At 41.8% G+C, this 19,554-nt stretch overlaps 2 non-coding genes across 2 annotated transcripts; both read right to left on the reverse strand.

The window, feature by feature from the left end:
- Positions 1 to 9,156: 9,156 nt before the first annotated feature.
- Positions 9,157 to 9,239, reverse strand: trnas-uga. The gene has a single exon. It is a non-coding gene; the product is annotated as a tRNA-Ser (tRNA).
- Positions 9,240 to 18,626: 9,387 nt separating this feature from the next.
- On the reverse strand, positions 18,627 to 18,708 carry trnas-cga. The gene has a single exon. It is a non-coding gene; the product is annotated as a tRNA-Ser (tRNA).
- Between the last annotated feature and the right edge of the window lie 846 nt (positions 18,709 to 19,554).

Genomic DNA, 19,554 nt, shown 5'->3' on the forward strand with positions numbered 1-19,554 from the left:
GAGCAGATGCGGTGGAGGCGAAGGAATTGGGAATAGGGGTGGCATTTTTGCAGGAAGGTGGGTAAGAGAAGGTGTATTCTAGGAAGCTGTGGGAGTCTGTAAGCTTGAAATGGATCTCGGTATCGAGGTGGTTGCCAGAGATGGAAACAGAGAGGTCCAGGAAGGAGAGAGAGGTATCGGAGATGGTGCAGTTGAACTTAAGGTTGGGGTGGAAGGTGTTCGAGCTCCTCGTGGGAGGACGAGGCGGCACCAATACAGTCATCGAAGTAACGGAGGAAGAGGTGGGAGATAGGGCCAGTATAGCTTCGGAAGAGGGATTGTTCCACGTTTCCTACAAAGAGGCAGGCATAGCTTGGGCCCATGTGGGTACCCATGGCCACCCCCTTTGTCTGTAGGAAGTGGGAGGAATTGAAGGAGAAGTTGTTAAGGGTGAGGATGAGTTCAGTTAAGTGGATGAGGGTATCAGTGGAGGGGGAGTAGTCGGGCCTGCAGGACAAGAAGAAGCGGAGGACCTTTAGGCCATCTGAATGGGGAATGCAAGTGTATAGGGACTGGACGTCCATGGTAAAGGTGAGGTGTTGAGGACCAGGGAATCGGAAGTTTTGGAGGAGATGGAGGGTGTGAGTGGTGTCACGGACGTTGGTGGGGAGATCCTGGACCAAGGGGGAGAAAATGGAGTCGAGGTAAGTGGAGATAAGTTCGGTAGGGCAGGAGCAGGCAGAGACAATGGGTCGACCAGGGCTGTCAGGTTTGTGGATTTTGCGAAGGAGATAGAAACGGGCGGTGTGGGTTTGGGGAACAATGAGGTTGGAGGCTGTGGGTGGGAGGTCACCTGAAGTAATGAGGTTGTGGATGGTTTGGGAGATGATGTTTTGGTGGTCGTGGTGGGGTCATGATCAAGGAGGCAGTCGGAAGAGGTGTCGGAGAGTTGGCGTCTGGCCTCGGCGATGTGGAGATCAGTGCGCCATACTACAACTGTGCCTCCCTTGTCCGCGCATTTTATAGTGAGTATGGGATTGGAGCGGAGGAGTGGAGGTCTGCACGTTCTGTGGGGGAGAGGGGTGGCGAGGTTGAGGCGATTGATGTCTCAACGGCAGTTGGAGATGAAGAGGTCGAGGGAGGGTAGGAGGCCTTGGGGTGGTGTCCAGATTTTTCTTTCACACATGCCGCCAGACCTGTTGGGCTTTTCCAGCAATTTTGTTTTTGAACCTCCTATACTATGTTGCTTCAAGTGATCGCAATGCACTTCTCAAACGTTGCGCAGGTTCCCACCTTTACAGGCACAAGCTTTAGATACGTACCATCCTCTGGGTGAAAATGTTACTTTCTTAAAGCCTCACTAAATATGCTGATCACTGCCTTAAATCTATGCCACCCTCGCCCCCCACCAGCCCTTTTATTGTTCTGTCTATTATGGAACACATTTCTGTCTACCTAAGCCCCTCATATTTTTGTAAAATTCAAATGCCTCTGTAGGACTTACTCCAGCCTTCTATGCTTAAAGGAAAGCAATCCTAGCCTATCTAGTATCTCCACACAGTTGAAACAATTCAGCCCAGGCAACAGTGCATTGAATCTTCTCTGCACCCTTACTGAATAAATGATCCTCTTCCTACAGTTAGGCCACCAGAACTGCACACAGTACTCCAGTTGTGGCCTAAGTAAAGTCTTAAACAGCCACATTATAAATCACCTCTTCTTGTACTCATTGCCTCCACTAAAGAAGCCAAGTAACCTATAGGTCTTTTAACAATCTCTACCAAACTGCTCTGTTGCCTTTAATTATCTAAAGACCCACATGCCAAGCACTTAAACTATGTACTTCCGAGCGTCCTGTCATTCACTGTGTGCTCTTTCACTTTCTTTGTAAACTTTTCAGGATTAAATTCCAATTGTCCTACTGTCCATCTGAACTTTTCATTTATGTAATCTTGTAATTTAAGACTTTTCTCCTCGCTACTGAACACTTCCTGATCAAACCTCCAACATTCATGTCTGGATCATTAATAGACAATGTGAATAGCAGTAGACCCAGCAACTAGCCACTAACCAAAGATTTCCAGTAAAAAAACAACCTTAAATCATCACCTCAGTAAAATAAAATTTCAGTCACTAAAACAAGTTTAGGACTAATTAACGAAATTGCTCTGGATTCCCTGGGCTATTACCTTCTTGACTAATCTCATGAAAAACCATATTAAAGCCTTTCTAAAGTCAATATAGATTACCCTCACTGTTCTACTCTCGTCCACACACCTGGTCTCCTTTGCGAAAAATAAATCACAGCTGACGGACATGATTTCTCCAAACAAAACCGGGTTGACTATCCTTGAAGAAATTTATGCCTCTCTAAGTGAAGATTAAGATCGTCTATCGGGATTGTTTCTTATAATTTCCCTATCACTGCTTGTAGCATCATTGGCCTTTAGTTCCCTGATCCATGCCTATTATTTTTCTTGAGTAGTGGCGCCAAGTTAACTATATTCTAGCCTTCTGGCAGGTCTCCTGTCTTGAAGAAAGATTTGAAACTTAATGTTATGGCCACTGTAATCTCTTCAATTCTCTGCCACAGGAGCATGGATGCATTTCACTGGGAGTTGGATCGTATCCAATTCTTTTTTTATCCTGCTAAAATGGTTAATACCTCCCTTTTCCCAATTATCAATTATTCGAGCGTATTGCAGCTTTGTTTTCATTTTTTAGACCTATATCATTTTGTTCTACAGTGAATCCCAATATAGAACCTTACTGACGCCTCCCAGTTCCAAGTATTGTTTGCTACTGAGGCACTAAGTGAGGACTATTTCTTCACATATCCTTGCGCAACCAGTAAACTTATAAAATGCCTTTGAATTTACCTTTATTTTACCTACCAATTGCTTTTTTGGTGCCTCTTGGTAGGAGAGGCATCGCAGAGGAATCTCTGGTCCTCTGTCCAGCGGCACAAGTTGACCTTATTCCGAACTCTTTTACCGCAGGGGTAGGAGAGACCAGACACTTCAGCAAATCTGGCCTTTCCGTGGGGACCAGTTGCCGTCTTAATAACGGCTCAAATCGGAGGAAAAGTCAGCGATTCTCTAGCTTCCCCTGCTGTACACTGTATTTTCATACATTTTGCGTTGCAATGTTTACATGCAACATTGATGTCATCGATCCATTCCACTAATCTATAAGTCCAATTGTGTAAAACACCTGATCTGTGATTGACATTCCTATGGACAGCCTTAGGTTCCCCATGATCTCAGGCTGTTTCCCAGACATCAATATTACCAGGCCTTGGGATCTTTCAACGCGTCTAATTAATTTACATTCCAATGTGAACAAGTATACTCTTTTTCAGACATTTGCCCGATTTGCTTATCTGTAAGCACTGTTCGAAATGTCTTATTCATTGTATTCCTTGCTATCCTAAGATGGTAATTCCTACTAATTGCTATAAAACTAATCAGATTAATTCTGATGTAAAGTTCGTACAAAAAGTTATATTGTTACGCCTAATGTTAGAATTCTTCAGTTGTGAGCAACTTCTGCCCCAGCTGAACTTGAAGATCAGTTAAACACTGCTGCTCTATCTTGCAGTTGCAACTGTAACTGCTTTGTTTTTCACACGCTGTCTGCAATTGTGTTTTAAATAGAAGGTTGCTTCAAAGATGGAAGTTACTGACCCTACTCTAAATATTTCTACACTAACTCTTTTACTTAATAAGACACCGTCCAATCAAATTCCATTAATAAGATTAGAACTCGATCACTTTCACAGCTCAAACAACTTGTCTGAACTTCTAAGGTTTTATAACATACAATCTTGTTCCCCCTTTACTTTATCTTTTGTCTCTGTTATTGTGGGGTCATTTTTTTATTCTTGCTAAACTACTAAATTCAGCCTATATGTTCCAGACACATTTTATCAACTGCCTCTGACAGAAACCCGCAGCTGTGGTTTTGTGTAGAACTCGCTGTTTATTCATCTGCAAGATTCCCTGTTCGGCCTGAAACCCGCTACTCTTTCAGATGACTCCTCAGCTGTTTCGTGGCTTAACGCTCCCAGTGTCTTCCTAAACTTCACCCAGCAACTAAACAAATTCGCAAAGTGAAGCGTTCCCGATGTATAATTTTTATAACATAAGCACCTAAGTTCAATTTATTATGGTTTTGCGTGGAAAGCAAAAAACACGGAGCAGACAGTTTACCAATATCCCGGGCGTTACGCAAACGAAGGTGAATGTCATTTTTTCATCCGTCTCTGTTGTCAGCATGCAGAAAGGTGACGGAGACTTAATCACAATGAACACATTCATGTAGGAAGTGATTATATCTTATAGTAGCTGATTCAAAAAAGTACTGTTCTACTGATATCTAAGAAAAGAAACACGCAACCCAACAGAACAATAAGTGACGGACCGGCTTTTCCAATTGACCATATCTTGCCTTTAATTTCAAGGAGTGGACTGAGCAGAAAATGCGTAATTTCCCTTTAATTGCAGTTTCTTTTTTTTTTTGGAGATGCCATTCGTTTGGCAACCTACTATTTACAATTTCTGCAGACAAATCTCATTTTTAAAGTTGATTCATTTTTCGTATAGATAACTGACAAAAACAAAACATGCTAAATGGAGTAGGTCAATGCTGTAATAATTCTGAGTCTTTGTTTCTTTGCAACTCGCCCTGTTGCTATGTACCAAAAATTCTGTTTAGATTTACTGTCTCCCAATGTCCATAACGCCACAGTCCTTCCTTTGATTTAAAAAATCCAATAAACTATCCCCTTCTCGCTGTTTCCATTTCATCTCCTTAAACTCAAGTCACAGGTTGCTCTTCGTATCTTTTCAATTCAATAGTTTGCTTTGATTTTTATCCGATTTATATTTAGCAAGAAAGGGAAACACCACGAAGTATTTATCAACCCACAGGCACTCAAAATGGAGCAATCTAAGAAAACTTAAAGCGCAGATGGTGAAACGCAAATAGGAATAATGCTTCAATAGCTTCTGTCAATTGAAACCGATGAATCTTTCTGCCAATCGCAGAATTCAGGTGACACTTATATTTAGTTCTTTTGGAACCAGTTCATTCCATTCACTGATGATCTTGTCGAAAGAACATGCATTCTTCGATCCTGGAATCCTGCCGTTTAAATTTGATTTGTTCGTAGTTTCCTTGCTTTTTAAGATTTGCGCTAAGCTCAAAACTATTTATGGCAAGCTGTCCGACTGTTCTGACCAGAAAGGAAATGAAACTGAGGAAAATCAAAATAGTTCGTAAACTCCAGTCGATTATTCACCAACGAATCCACAGAACAAAGCTGATTTCCGGGCTCTCAATGTTGACCTCGCCGACCTAGGCGTCCTGAAGTGTTTCATTGAAGTGCAGTGTAAACAACACCGTCTTTTAGTAGGGCAATTTATGGCATCGTCAACTAAGCCTTGACATAAACAATTTCATTTTTTTTCACTTGGTTTATGGCTGGCGAAATGTCATCAATTTGACAATGATATTATCCCTAGACTTTTCCTTTGCTTCATTCGTCGTTCACGGAGCAAGACTGATAGCACAAATCAAAAGGCCTCCTTCGATTTAACCGCTCTACGAATCAGTGTTTATCATTCCCTGTGTTCGTGAAATTTTAATCTACTAACTTCCAACCTATTACAGCGTTTCCCACACTCTTATTTTCCCCCTCGTTTTCAGCTGCTTTCAAATGCATTTAATTCGCCTTTGGAGCTGCCAGAGCTACTGCGTAATTCAGCAAGAATTCACTAATCCATAGACCAAGCTACTTCTTCTTGTTAAAAAAAGCTACCTCTGAACACTCCCTTAGCTCCAAATTCTCTGCCAATCAAAATTCAATTAGGGCTTATTGAAACAATAGTTTATATGGTGCCTGGCATGAGTGTTGGGTTACTTGCTTTCAAAACTGTAGCCACATTTTCAAGAATAACTTTTTTTTTCCAGAACAAACTTTTCCAGTTCCAGTCCACAACGTTTAAAAACACAAAATAAACGGACAAGTCCTTACACACATTTGAGCCACCAAACAGCACCAGTCCCTCAACACGGTGTAAACTTTGAAGCAGATACGGCTCTTTTTGCCGGACATTAATGACAATTTGAAGACAATGAACACGTTGCCTCCAGATTGGTTCGGAACCATTCAAAACCCAAGAAAGAGCTTCAGCAATTTCATAAAAGTGACACATGCTTCGTTGCGGGTAGGATTCCAACCTAAGCGGGAACACTCCAATGGATTTCTGGTCCAAGTTCATAGCCATTCGGTGACCGCAAGTCCGCACATTCCGGGAGTCCGACATGCTGAACGGAAAAGGTTCCAGGACTCAGCAGACGGACCATCATCTGTGCAGAGTACAACAGTTTTAGGCTAAGCTTTTATCACGGCATCAAAACTCACGGTGTTAAGAGCGTGAAAGGACTGCTTAACTGCTTCCAAATATAGTTTCCTCTTGTTTAGCGCTCTTAATCTGTTCCTAAAACTCACCCTGCCAAAACGCATGAAGAAAATTCCTAACAAAACGCATGTAAAAGGTTTGTGTTAAAAGCTCTGCTGCACATACTTATGACATAAATCTACAGGAATGTTTGTTTTGGATAAACACATCTGCACACATGTCTGGTTTATTTTAAATATATTCCTTTTAGCTGAAAATTAGGAATTTGAGGGGAGATAAGAAAAGAGTAGACAAGAGAAGGGAAGAGAAGAGAACGGAGTTGAGCTGACTTCAGCTCTTCTAGTGTAGCTGAAAATGTCCCTACCTACGCGTATGGCCACAAATCCCAACTGCTGCTTGGGCGTGTAATGACATATGTTAAAATGTCTATACAGAGAAGTGGCTAAAGCATTAAAAAGAGCTCAATTGCGTCACTGCAACAATTCTTATTATTGCATAAACATTCATACGCCATGAACGTTTTTTTCCAATTTCATCATTCTTAACTTTCATCAAAGCACAGCCGGAGCTATTTTTTAAGTTTTCCTTGATGTCTCGTTTATTCGTTTTAACCTAATCGTATTTCTAGTTTAATCAAGTTCTTCCTAGCAAACTGTGAACAGAAATATGAGCTTTGTTTCTCTCTCCGCAGACGCATTTCGCCACAATGCTGCAAATTAGAGGAAATGGTGCTGCATCTATGGTTGTTTGATTTAGAAGACTTTTCATCTTGGGCCTTAAATTCAATAAATATTCCCAAAGTTCGAGCGAAAGGTTTCAGTTTTGCCCTTTTAAGTTCAACATATAAAGTGTTCTTCTTCAAATCCTTGCAGTAGAAATAGTGTGCGTTAATTTTATCCAGTTTCTATTTAAAAAGCAGGAGAAACCAGGCGGCGAAATTATAAATACACACCAACCAAGGAGGTATATATAAGAGCTTTTGCAGCGCGGAAGGAGATAAAGCCACGTTATGACAATGGTTCAAGAACATTTCGTCAATGGAAGTGGAATGCGACTTTATTCCAATTAAATAGTTCAATTGATTACAATAGTTGTTAGCGCCAAAACTCATTTAATGGTGTTAATATTCGTATTGAATGGAAATACCCACCTTCTGACCGAGTTGGAAGCCTTGGAATTTGCTTTTGATTTCACCATAATTAATTTGTTTACTAAGATTAGAACTGTGCACAAAAGCAAGACTTCTCATGTTATTAGTGCATAGTGCAGTTCGGAAGGAATTAGTGTTCAAAGTTGTTGAGCAAGGATAAAATCATTTGCTGGGCAACAAATGTCAACGTGCCACGTTCTTGTGTCGGACAGTTAGCATTGCTCTGGCAGTTTCTTCGGTCAGGAAGTGTCCCAACTGCGTGATTTTTGTTAAAGTAGATTTGAAACCTATGGTAGGGCTCTTCGGTTGCAGTGACATGTTTCCCTATCTCTAAGCCTGGAACCCAAATGCAAATCCCACCTCCTCCATTGCTGAATCGTAACACACTGATTAGAAAATATTGAGAATTGATACTTAAGGTTTTTCATTAACCTAAGAGAACGTTTGAACAAGTAATTCAGAGAGCCAAGATGAACAACTGGCAGCTGTTTGCGCACACTGTTCTCTGTCAAAACCGAAAGAACTGCGGGTGCTTAAATCAGGAACAAAAACAAAGTTGCTGGAAAAGCTTTGCAGGTCTGGCAGCATCTGTGAAGGAAAAAACAGAGTGAACGTTTCGGGTCCCGTTCTGAGGAAGGGTCACTGGACCTGAAACGTTAACTCTGATTTTTCCTTCACAGATACTGCCAGGCCTGTTGAGCTTTTACTGCAACTTTGTTTTTGTTCCTGTTCTTTCTGTGCTCCACCTCCTGTTTAAAAAAAAAAGCTCGGTAAGAAGATTCCCCATCTGCATCTCAGCAAGGTTCAGTCTCGGTAACTGACAGTTGTTCCGAACAATGTGACACTGTAGGCAGAGAACAAAATTTGCTTCTTCTTCTTCTAAGCAAATTCAATCGTATTTCATTTTACACTTCATTTATGGGCAGCGACTGTTCATCTATCTGCCATTGAAATTATATCCAGACTTGTATTCTGAGCATTTCATTGTCCCATTACTCTTTCAGGGAGCCAGCATTGATGGGACAAACCAAAAGGTCTCCTGTGCTGCAAGCATTTTTAAAAATTCTATGTCTATCATTCCGGGTATTCGTGTAATTTTGCTTTTCTATTCTAACTTCTAAACAAATGCAAGGATTCATAGAATCCCTACAGCGTGGAAACAGGCCCTTCGGCCCAACAAGTCCACACCGAACCTCAGAGCATCCCACCCACACCTATCCCCCTATAACCCATCTAATCTACACCTCCCTGAACACTACGGGCAATTTAGCATGGCCAATCTATTTAACCTGCACATCTTTGGACTCACATCTTAATAAATTCCAACAGGCCACTACTTTCAATTATGTCTATTTTTTTTCTTTTCCTGTCGCCCAACACCCAGTTGCTGGTTCATTTGCTGGTTTATTTCTTTTTTAAAAAAACATACATATCTGCCAGATGAGCTTTGAGTGACAGTGACAGTGACTTTTTTCCCATTTCCTGAACAAGACATTGTCTGTTCAGTTGGCCGAGGTACATGCAGAATTAATTTCGATTCAAAGGGAATTTGAAGCGAGCAGGATGGAAACTTACAAAAATCACTAACGAAGATATTATCACCGCTGTGAGCAGGAATCGAACCTACGCAGGGAAAACCCCATTGAATTTCAAGTCCAACGCCTTAACCTCTCGGCCATCACAGCGACGCCAAAAGTCTTGATTATAGACTATAGATTTTCGTTGGAAAGAGAGTGTCCTGCATGATAGGTTGATGAATGCTAAAGCTTTCGGGCAACAGCAAAAGCGACATAGCTCATGCAGAAGCTGACGATGTTTACCGTTTAGACCAATAGATTTTCATCACAACTTGAATTCTCACACAGCCGACATTGTGGGAAGTTGGGTAGCCATTTTACAGCGCGCAGAAAGTGGCCCGTCGGCTCGACTATCTGTTCTGATGCAGCTGTCCAACACACGATCCGTAACCGTTGGATTTTGAGTATTCATCTAAAAATACTGAATGGTAAATGTCCATATTAGTTACCTAGCTACTGGCGCTACATTTGAGAAAAGATGTCTCTGTATTGGAGAGAGTGCAGAAGCGATTTGTAACAATCATTCTTGGATTGAGAACCTCAAGTAATGACGATCGAATGAAGAACTTGGCACTGTTTCTTTTGGAGCGAAGAAGACTGAGAGGAGATTTGATCGACGTTTTCAAAATCATAAGTAGACTGGATAGCTTGTGGTATAGGTAGAAATATCGAAAAAGAACTTTGAGTTCTGTGTTCAGCAGTGTAAGCGATCTTTATTCAGAGATCTTTTGCCACATTTGCAGGAGAGGCCCAAGACCGCTCCGAATCTGGCTTTCACGTGGGGCCCAATTGGCACTTTGAACGCAGCTCACATCGGAGGTCGATGATGGTAAAGTAAGTGGAGGTAGATATAGGGGAGACGTCAGAGGGAGGTTCTTTACTCAGAGTGGTAGGGGCGTGGACTGCATTGCCGGAGACGGTAGTGGAGTCGGCCTCATGAGGGGCATTTAAGCGGCTATTAGATAGGCATATGGATGATAGTATAAGGTAGGGGTGGAAGTTAGATCTTAGGATTAGGGTAAAAGTTCGACACAACATCGTGGGCCGAAGGGCCTGTACCGTGCTCTACTGTTCTATGTTCTATGACACTCTGTGTTCTCCAGGTGAATACAACATTCAGTTTCGAGTTACAATAATTACATGCAACATTGGTGTCATTGCTAGCCACACGCTCCTAATCTACACATCCAATCCAATTAACCCGCAATCAATGATGGACAACTCTACGGACAGCCCTAGGTCGTCCCTTAATCTCATAATGTCTACCAGATACGGCCATCATCTATCTCTGAGATCTTACAATACTTCTGACAGTTTTATTCCTTCCCAGGTTGCACTGCATTATTTTCCAATAACCCAAATACTTGTTTTTCACTAAGAACTCTGCCAAATTCTATAAAACTTTACAATGATAGGTTAGGAAGGATATTAATTTCTACCAATTGTTGTAATTTTTTAAAAAATCAATTCTAGTATAAGGTTAATACAACACTGTGACACAGCTGAGGAATTGAGAAAAACCCCTCTCTCACTTCAGCCCGAGAGATCAAACAAACCGTCCTTCTGACATGTTCCTGCAGTTTACGATCCCTGCTACTTGCATCCTGCAAGTGAATTTTAAGCTAACGTTTCGTTTATTAAATAAATCTTTACTGTTTCTACTCTGAACACTTTCCATTTCTAATGATCTTTTCTTAATAAAAGCATCGATCCGAATACCGCTAATACGAGTTAAATTCAACCACTTTACAACTTTACCAAGCCAAAAACATGAAACTTGTTTAGATCCCACAAGCAACTGTGGGACATAACCACTCCTTCACTCTATATTTTGTAATCTGTCTTTGTCACTCTTCCCTTGGTCTGTGGGTATAAAGATTTGTTCAAACTATTTATATCTGCACAAAAGGTTCAATTGTTTATAACTCCTAGTAGTGACGTTTCTTTTTACAACCTTCGCCTGTCCTCCTCCTGTGCCCATGGATTTTTGGACGTCGTGTTTACAACATTTATTATTTTATCTTCCTTACTAATGCATTGCGCTTCTTTACTGCCTACAAACATTGGCTCAAGGAATACAACTAACCCTTTCGAACTCTACAATCACCTAAGCAGTTCAGAATACTGTAGAATCATAATTCTACTTTTTACAAAATAACAAGCATGGGACTGTGGCTAATCTGGTTCTTTCAAAAATGCCCCTTATTAAAATGCTTATATGCCTCGAACTGCCTGTTTACAGAAAACTGATAAACTTCACTCATGTTTCTTTCTATTGAGAATCTCATTTAATCCAATATCTCTACGTAGAGACCACAAGTCTAATTGTGAACATCAGCTATATGTAACTGTCAAATCTTTGCAGCCATTTTGTGTTAGGTATAAAGCCCCAAGCGGCCATTTTGTTAATAGTAGGTCATGGGCCGGTACAACAGCTTAGATATGGAGAAGCTGTTCCCAGAGGGGAACAAGGAGGAGATTTGCAAAAGATATCAGAAAAGAAAGCGTTTTTTCACGGTCAGGTTTGGAATTGCACTGCCTGGAAATTTGGTGGGGGAAGGTTCAGTTGGAGAATTCTGGACGACTTTGGATTATTATTGATATAAATAATATGCAGTGCTACGAGGTGTGGAAAGCAAGAGTTTGACACGAGTTAAATTGCAGAGAGTTCAGAAAAGATTTACCAAGGTGTTGCCGAGGCTGGAGATTTTGAGTTAGAAGGATAGGCTGGGACTTCCTTCACTGGAGTGTAGGAGGTCGAGGGGTGACCTTATCGAGGTTTATAAAATCATGACGGGCATAGACAAGGTGAATAGCAAGGTCTTTTCCCTGGGAGATTAAGTGTGGGGGTGGGGGGGGGCGTGGGCGGCGGTGGGGGCGGATGTGGTGTGAGTTCAAAGCTACGTACTATATTTTTTTAAGATGAGAGGAAAAAGATTTAGATGGGACCCGAGGGGACAACTTTTTCACACAGAGGGTGGTTCGTGTGTGGAATATACTGCCAGAGGAACTGTATATGCAAATACAGTTACCACATTTAAAAGACATTGGGATAGTTACACGAATGGGAAAGGTTTGGAGTGATACAAGCCAAACGCAGTCAATTGGGAATAGTTTAGTTTGGAAAACTTGCTCGGCATGGACGAAGGTCTATTTCCGTGCCGATATTTCGACAACTCTATGATTCCAGAGCCTGACAAACTGTAAACAAAACTGAAACTGTTTGGAAGTAATTTCATGCGTGAACATGCGCGAAAGAAGCGAAAGGAAGACGTATTAAATGCTGCTCCTGGCAGAAAAGGACGGAATCGGACAGATTGGTCTTGTTGAATGCGGGTTGGAAAGGTAAAGATTTATCTTGGGTCTCAAAAGAGCTGAATACCGAAATACGCCTTGGACTATGATGTGTTTAAAGAAACTATGATAGCGAAACGACACAATTAGCAGATAAAGAGGGGTCACTGGACTCAAAATATTAACTCTATCTTCTCTCCAATATGCTGGCAGACCTGCTGAGTTTCTCCTTTTCACTTCCTCAAAGAAGTATTTGTTCACGACAGGAAGTGCGGAAGACTCCAATCCCACCTCACTGACCAACTCCCAGCCCCACTTCCTACCTACACTCACCTCACCTCTACTAGCCCCATCCCCGCCTTTTGACCTGTCCGTCTTCCCTCCCACGTACCCACCCCTCCCTCCTCACTGACCAACCCCCATCCCAACTCCCTACCTACACTCACCTCATCCCGCCTCCTTGAACTGTCCGTCCTCTCTCCACCTATCTGCTACATTATCCACCTTCCATCATCGCCCCCCGCTCTCTATTTATTTCAGAGCCCCCTTCCCCTCCATTTCTGAAGAAGGGTGTAGGCCCGAAATGTCAGCCTTCCTGCTCCTCTGATCCTGCTTGGCCTGCTGTGTTCATCCAGCTCTACACCTTGTTATCTCTAACCTACACATCTTCCGACTATGGGAGGAAACCGGAGCTCTCCTAAGAAACCTGCTCAGACTTGGGGAGAATGTATAACTGCACACTGACGATCGCGGGAACCAAACTCGGGTCCGTGATGCTGTGAGGACTAAGAACTAATCATTAAACCATCAGGGAAACACATCAGTCGAACCTACTGAGTAACTGGAACAAAAGCAAAGTTGCTGGAAAAGCTCAGCAGGTCTGGCAGCATCTGTGAAGGAGAAAACAGAGTTAACGTTTCGGGTCGATGACCCTTCCTCAGAACTGGGTTCTGAGAAAGGGCCACCGGACCCGAAACTTTAACTCTGTTTTCTCCTTCACAGATGCTGCCAGACCTGCTGAGCTTTTCCAGCAACTTTGTTTTTGTTCCTAACTGAATAACTGTCTTTGGTCTAGATTATTTTCCGAAATAATTTCAGGAGTCTCAGATACAGTTAACGATTGATTATTGTGCCAAAGTTGGCGAAGGAGGAGTCCAGAATTTCTTGGCATAGCTCTGAAAATCAACTAGAAATATCAAATATTTATACATTGCATGTGCCAAAGAGGGTACATTACTCGAAATCCGAAGCGGTCTGAATCAGACAAATAACTTGTTATCCACATATCAAAAATAGAGGCGATATCTAAAGGCTATACTCCTATTCAATTCCTCTTAACTTCTGTACTGCTCTGTCAGTCTTCGACGTCACCACAGTTGTATCTGCTAACCTGCTATATCTGCAGCATTTCGAGCTTGCTTGCGGATGTTGATTCTTTGTAGTCTAACAACCTTTCTTGAATAAGAAGAAAAGATTAATAAAACATTGAACATAGAACCTAACAGCACAGGAACAGGCCCTTCGGTCCACGATATTGCGCCGAACACGACGCTAAATAAAAATAATGACTTCTGCCTGCCCTTGGTCCATTTCCCTCTATTCCTTGCATATTCATATGCTTGGCTAAACGGCTCTTAAACGCACCTATCGTAAATGCCTCCTGTAATATATCTTACTTAACCAGGCTCCATAAATTTCCTAGGCATATCTGTATGATATCTAACTTCATCTAATCACTTCGATATGACTTTATTGAGAAAGCTCTTTGTTCTGCATATTTATTTCTCCTTTTCAAATATCACAAAACAAAACTTGTGCACATCACAAGTGCATATGGGTATATTGAGAAATCGCATTCATTTATTCACAGCTGCCACACCACAATCTCTAGGATGCATCACAATACTAATTAGAAATTTGGAACCTAGTGCTGTCACATTCCCGTGTTTGACAGTGAACTCATCTAGTCAACCAAATTCCTCTGTTCTCTTGATATTATTCTCAAGAAAATGCTGGCCACAAAACTTCTCGTGTTGGTCGCATTAACAGATATCTCTCTTTAGCTGGTGCTCTTTGTCATTTAAAGCTTTTGTCATCACCTTACTTTCCAAAAGTAATGTTTTTCTCTTACTATTCCTGCAAACTTCCCAACTTCAGCACTGTTTCTCCTTGAATAAGTAATTCCTCAAAGCCATGCACACAATCTATGAAATTCCATGTTTGAATCCCTGAGATTGTGTTCCTGACCTGTCTTGATCTCAAACAGCACTTTTTGAGTATGAAGAAGGTAGAGTACCCTTCTTCAGGTTTTTCAAGCTGGCTGAAATCTGCGTTTCTGTCAGCAGCGACGTTCTACTATCCTTCAGTTGTACGAGACTGTGCTCACTTATTTTTTTCAGTTACCTGACAAATCGGAGCCAGAGAATCATCAGAGAATGATAGCCTCTCTTGTTGCTGCACAATTGTCCCTGCCGTTTCACAAGGGTCTATTTTCAGATTTTCTCAACTGCTTTCATACCCTTACAATCATCGTCAGAAAACATAGTCCTTGTTTCTTTTTTTTTACCTATGTTGATGAGTCCCTACTCCAGTTTATCACTCATAAGTTTTAAGTTACTTGAAGAGCATCAGCATATATATATACAAACTAGGAGCAGAATAGGCCGCTTGGCCCTTCGAACCTGCTCTGCCGTGAGCATGATCATGGGTAATCCTCAATTTCAATGCCATATTTCCTCTTTCTCTCCGTAGCATTTGATGCCTTTGATATGGAAATGAAATCAATCTCTTTGTTGCATGTATTAAGTGAATTTGCGTCACAGCCTTCTGTTGTGGCAACTTGGAAAGGCTGAAGAAAGTGTCAAAGCGACATTAAAGTGAAGATCTGAACAGGAAGTCTACATGAAACTGGTGGATAAGGAAGAAAGCATGATTTCGAACTTGGAATCAAGTCAACAGGTAAAGTCAACAGGATAAACTTGGAAGAAGAATTGGGAGTGCCAGCATGAAGCAGTGAGAGAGGAAAGTGTCAAAGTATAAATAGTAATAGCATGGATATCTCTGGGTCAGCATTATTTCACGCCGATTCCTGTTTTGTTAGGAGTTGCAGCTTTTCACAAGCAAATAACCAGTTCCAATGTTGGACAGGATGAAGAGAAACAAGAAAAACAAGTCACTGCCACTGAATTTGGGAACCGCAAATACTTGCTTCACGTAATTATGTGAGGGATGTGCTTAGTCAAACCTAATAAATATACTTTATTATGTCCTTAACAGATCTGGGCGCGAGGCCCTTCTCGTATTCTGGGAATGTTCCTCCTTCCGAGATTTGCGTTGAACTACCATTAGCTCCATGCTTGTTTATTGAAATGTCTCTCTGAACCGAGACCCAGCAAAAAGAAAATGTTTTGAATGGCATCCCCGTATGCTTCAATAATTCTGAGTACTTCTTAAACGCCTATTCGCCATAATTCATTTCCGATTTCAGCATTCTTAAACTTCATCAAAGCATCGCCGTGCACTTTCTTCTTCAAAGTTTTCCCGGTTTCATCCGCTTTACCCTTACTGTATTTCTAACATTACCTAAGTCTACATAACAGGTTGGGAACTGAAATATAAGCTTTGTTTCTCTCTCCACAGATGCTGATCTGCATAATTCGGCAACTTGGGGGATTTAGGGGAATTATTTTCCTTTTAGTCTTGACATGAAGGCTGGTATGGAGGCTCAGTAGTTACGACTGCTTTTAACCGCAGCAGGGATCTGGGTTTAATTCCAATATGGGGCGACTGTCTGTGTGGATTCTATATGTTCTGCCCACGTCTGCGTGGGTTTACGTCGGGCGCTCTCGTTTCCTCCACAGTCCAAAGGTGTTCGGATTAAGTGGATTGGCCATACTTAATTGCCCAAAGTGTCCAGGTAAGTGGGTTAGCCATGCAAATTACAAGGACGGGGGAAGGTGCTGGTTGGGATGCTTTCCGGTGGGTCGGTGTGGACTCGAATGGACGAACGGCCTGCTTCCGCACTGTAAGGGTTCTAAGTATGTCAATAACATTTTCCAAAGTCAGAGACAAGCGTTTCAGCTTTGCCCTTGCAACAATTTCAACTCGAAACGTTAACTGTGCATTCTCTCTACAGACGCTGCCAAGCCTGTTAATATTCTCAAGCAATTCCAGTTTGGTTACGGCTTGTATTTCTTCTTTCGCTCTTTGTCATAGAATAGGGTGCGTTGATTTTATCTGATTTCGGTTTAGTAAAAACGGTGAGATTAATTAAAAAAATGACCGAGGTATGACAGCAATTTGCAGCACGGAAGGACATGAAGTGCAGGTTATGATAAAGTTTGCAAGAGCGTTTTGTCTATGGAAGTGGAATGTGATCGTTTTTTCCAAATAAGTGTGTCCAGGACTCCCAGTACCTTTTGACTCTCAGAAAACATTACATGCGTTCAGTAATATCTTTGTGCAGACATACTCCGCTTCTGCTTGAGTTGGGATACCCGGAAATTCCTTTTTTTTCTATCAGCCAAGCAGTGCACAATGCAAGGCTTTTCATGCTGGCCAATAATCTAGGTCAGAACGAATTAGCTTTCAAGGATTTTGAGCAAGAATAAAATGATTCACTCGATAACAAATGTCAACGTGCCACATTCTTGGGTTAATCGTTTAATGATACTCTGGCTGTTTCTTCAGACGGGAAGTGTTTAAATTGAGAGACTTTTGTCAGGACAGATTTGATGCCTACGGTAGGCATCTTCTGGTGCACTAGTAATGTTCCATTCTCTGAGCGTGAAGCTCATGTTTAAGTCTCATCCGGTCCATAGGTGTGTCGCAGCATCCCCGAACAAGCTGATTTAAAAATATTTAGAATTGATATCAAAGGTCTTTCGTCGAAGTGGGACAATCTTTAAACAAGTCATTCAGAGAGCCAAGGTGAATAATTGGCAGCTGGTGGTACACAAACACAGGTTAGTGGTATACACGTTGAACTCTCTGTTGTAGATAACACAGTGTGGGGCTGGAGGAGCACAGCAGGCCAGGCAGCATCAGGAGAGCAGGGAAGTGACAGAGACAACACAGTGTGGAGCTGGAAGAGGACGGGTCAGAGATAACACTGTGTGGAGCTGGAGGAGCACAGGTCAGAGATAACACGGTGTGGTGTTCTTACTATCTCTGAACTCTCGGTTCTACACCTTCTGTTTTAATAAAGCTCCCCATCTATCATTTCTTCATTTCCTCGGCCTCCTTCTCTGCTGTTAACATTCTCTGATTTTACCTTCATCATTCCGTTATTCATGTGATCTTGTTTCTATTCTGGCTTCTGAACAAGTGCAATGTTTCATATTTCTTATTTTCGAACGTACTTGTCACAATCTAATACCTTCAATCACGTTTATTTACTTTTCTCGTCCGAGCTGCTCAGTCATTTTTTTTTTATATGTCGCAGCCATCTGTCAGGTTAGCTGACTAAAAACCCAAAGAAGTAAATCAGAAACAAAACAGTTCTGACGGAAGGGTCACTCGACCCGAAACATTAACATTGATTTCTCTCCCAGCTGTTGCCAGACCTACTGAGATTTTCCAGCAATTTCTGTTTTTGTTTGTGACAGGTTACTTGATCAGCTTTGAATGGCAGGGACATTTTACACTTCTGGCACAAGATATGATTCGTCAGTTCAATTTCTCAAGTGGAGACAGAATTACTGGAAGCATTGAACCGTTATTCTAAGAATTCTGCACCCACTGTTCTTGGAGCACAGTCAGTAATTTCCAGTTTAATCAATTTCCAGTCTTTTCAGCACCGTGCCTCGTCATTTCACGTACGGAATTATTTCTTCATCTTATCAACAAAAAGAAAACAGCCTTGTAGATGTGGTGAGCTAAGTGGAGGTTGACTGCTATAAGTCCTGAAAAGTGCTAACCATTACACATGAATGAGTTTGAAAAGAAAACTTTGTACTGACAATCTATTTAAGTGTATATATTGATGCTACCAAAGATTTCACAACAGCTCCTTGCTGTCTATGGAGACCTCCTCCTTACCTGTAACGCTGAAGGGAGATATTGGGAAAACTGCTGAAGTTAATATTTTTTTTCCATCATTTAGGGGAATAGCTAAGAAATTACTGTAGATTTTTGTTGAGAAAGATATCAATACCCAATTGAAGGCAACCCGAATCACAAAATCGCTCGAAGTACCTGCTTCGCTGTGAGCAGGATTCGAACCTGCGCGGGAAAATCCCATTAGATTTCGAGTCCAACGCCTTAACCTCTCGACCATCACAGCTACCGAAAGGTTAGGGCTTAGCAACATGAAATTCTCATCGCAAAAAGAAACGGAAGTAGCAGTGAACCATGAACGTTAATGAAAAGAAAAGCTCTCAGGACATAGCAAGCATGACATAATCTGTGCAGAGGCCGTCAAAGCTCACCTTTTAAGCAGATAGGTTTTCCTCACAATCTGAATTCTCATACAGCTGACGCTGCGGTCACGACTTGTTATTGAGTTATAGAGTCACAGATTTAGACAGCAGGGCAAGAGACCCTTCGACTCATAGTGTCCGCAATGGCCGCTGATTCGGAAACCATTGTCCAGCATCTAGACCGTAACTTTGCATGCGATTGCGTTATAAGTATTTATTTTAACACTAAATCATAAATATTCATACTAAGTACGTAAGCACTGTGTACATTAGATGAACTGTATGCATTGGAGAGAGTGCAGAAGCGATTTACAGGAATAGTTCCAGGAATGAGAATCTGAAATTATTCTGATAGACTGAAGAACTTGGGACTGTATGCGAGGAAATTTGATCGAGGACTATAAACTGATGAGCGGGCTGGATAACATAAATAAGGAAAGGATATTCCCGTAAGAGAAACAAGAACCATACGCCAATAGGATTGAAGTAAGGGTAATGTCAGGAGGAAAAATCATAGTATTTCCCAGACCATCCATAACTTCATCACCTCAGGTGACCTTCCTCCCACAGCCTCCAACATCATCGTTCCCCAAACCCTCACCGCCCGTTTCCATCTCCTTCCCAAAATCCATAAACCCGACTGCCCTGGCCGACCCCTTTCGCACCCGCCACCCGTCCAGGAACACCCTAAATCTATGTGCTCTTTCTTG

The sequence above is a fragment of the Rhincodon typus genome, chromosome 35 (assembly GCF_021869965.1).
Source record: "Rhincodon typus isolate 14 chromosome 35, sRhiTyp1.1, whole genome shotgun sequence".
NCBI lineage: Eukaryota > Metazoa > Chordata > Chondrichthyes > Orectolobiformes > Rhincodontidae > Rhincodon > Rhincodon typus.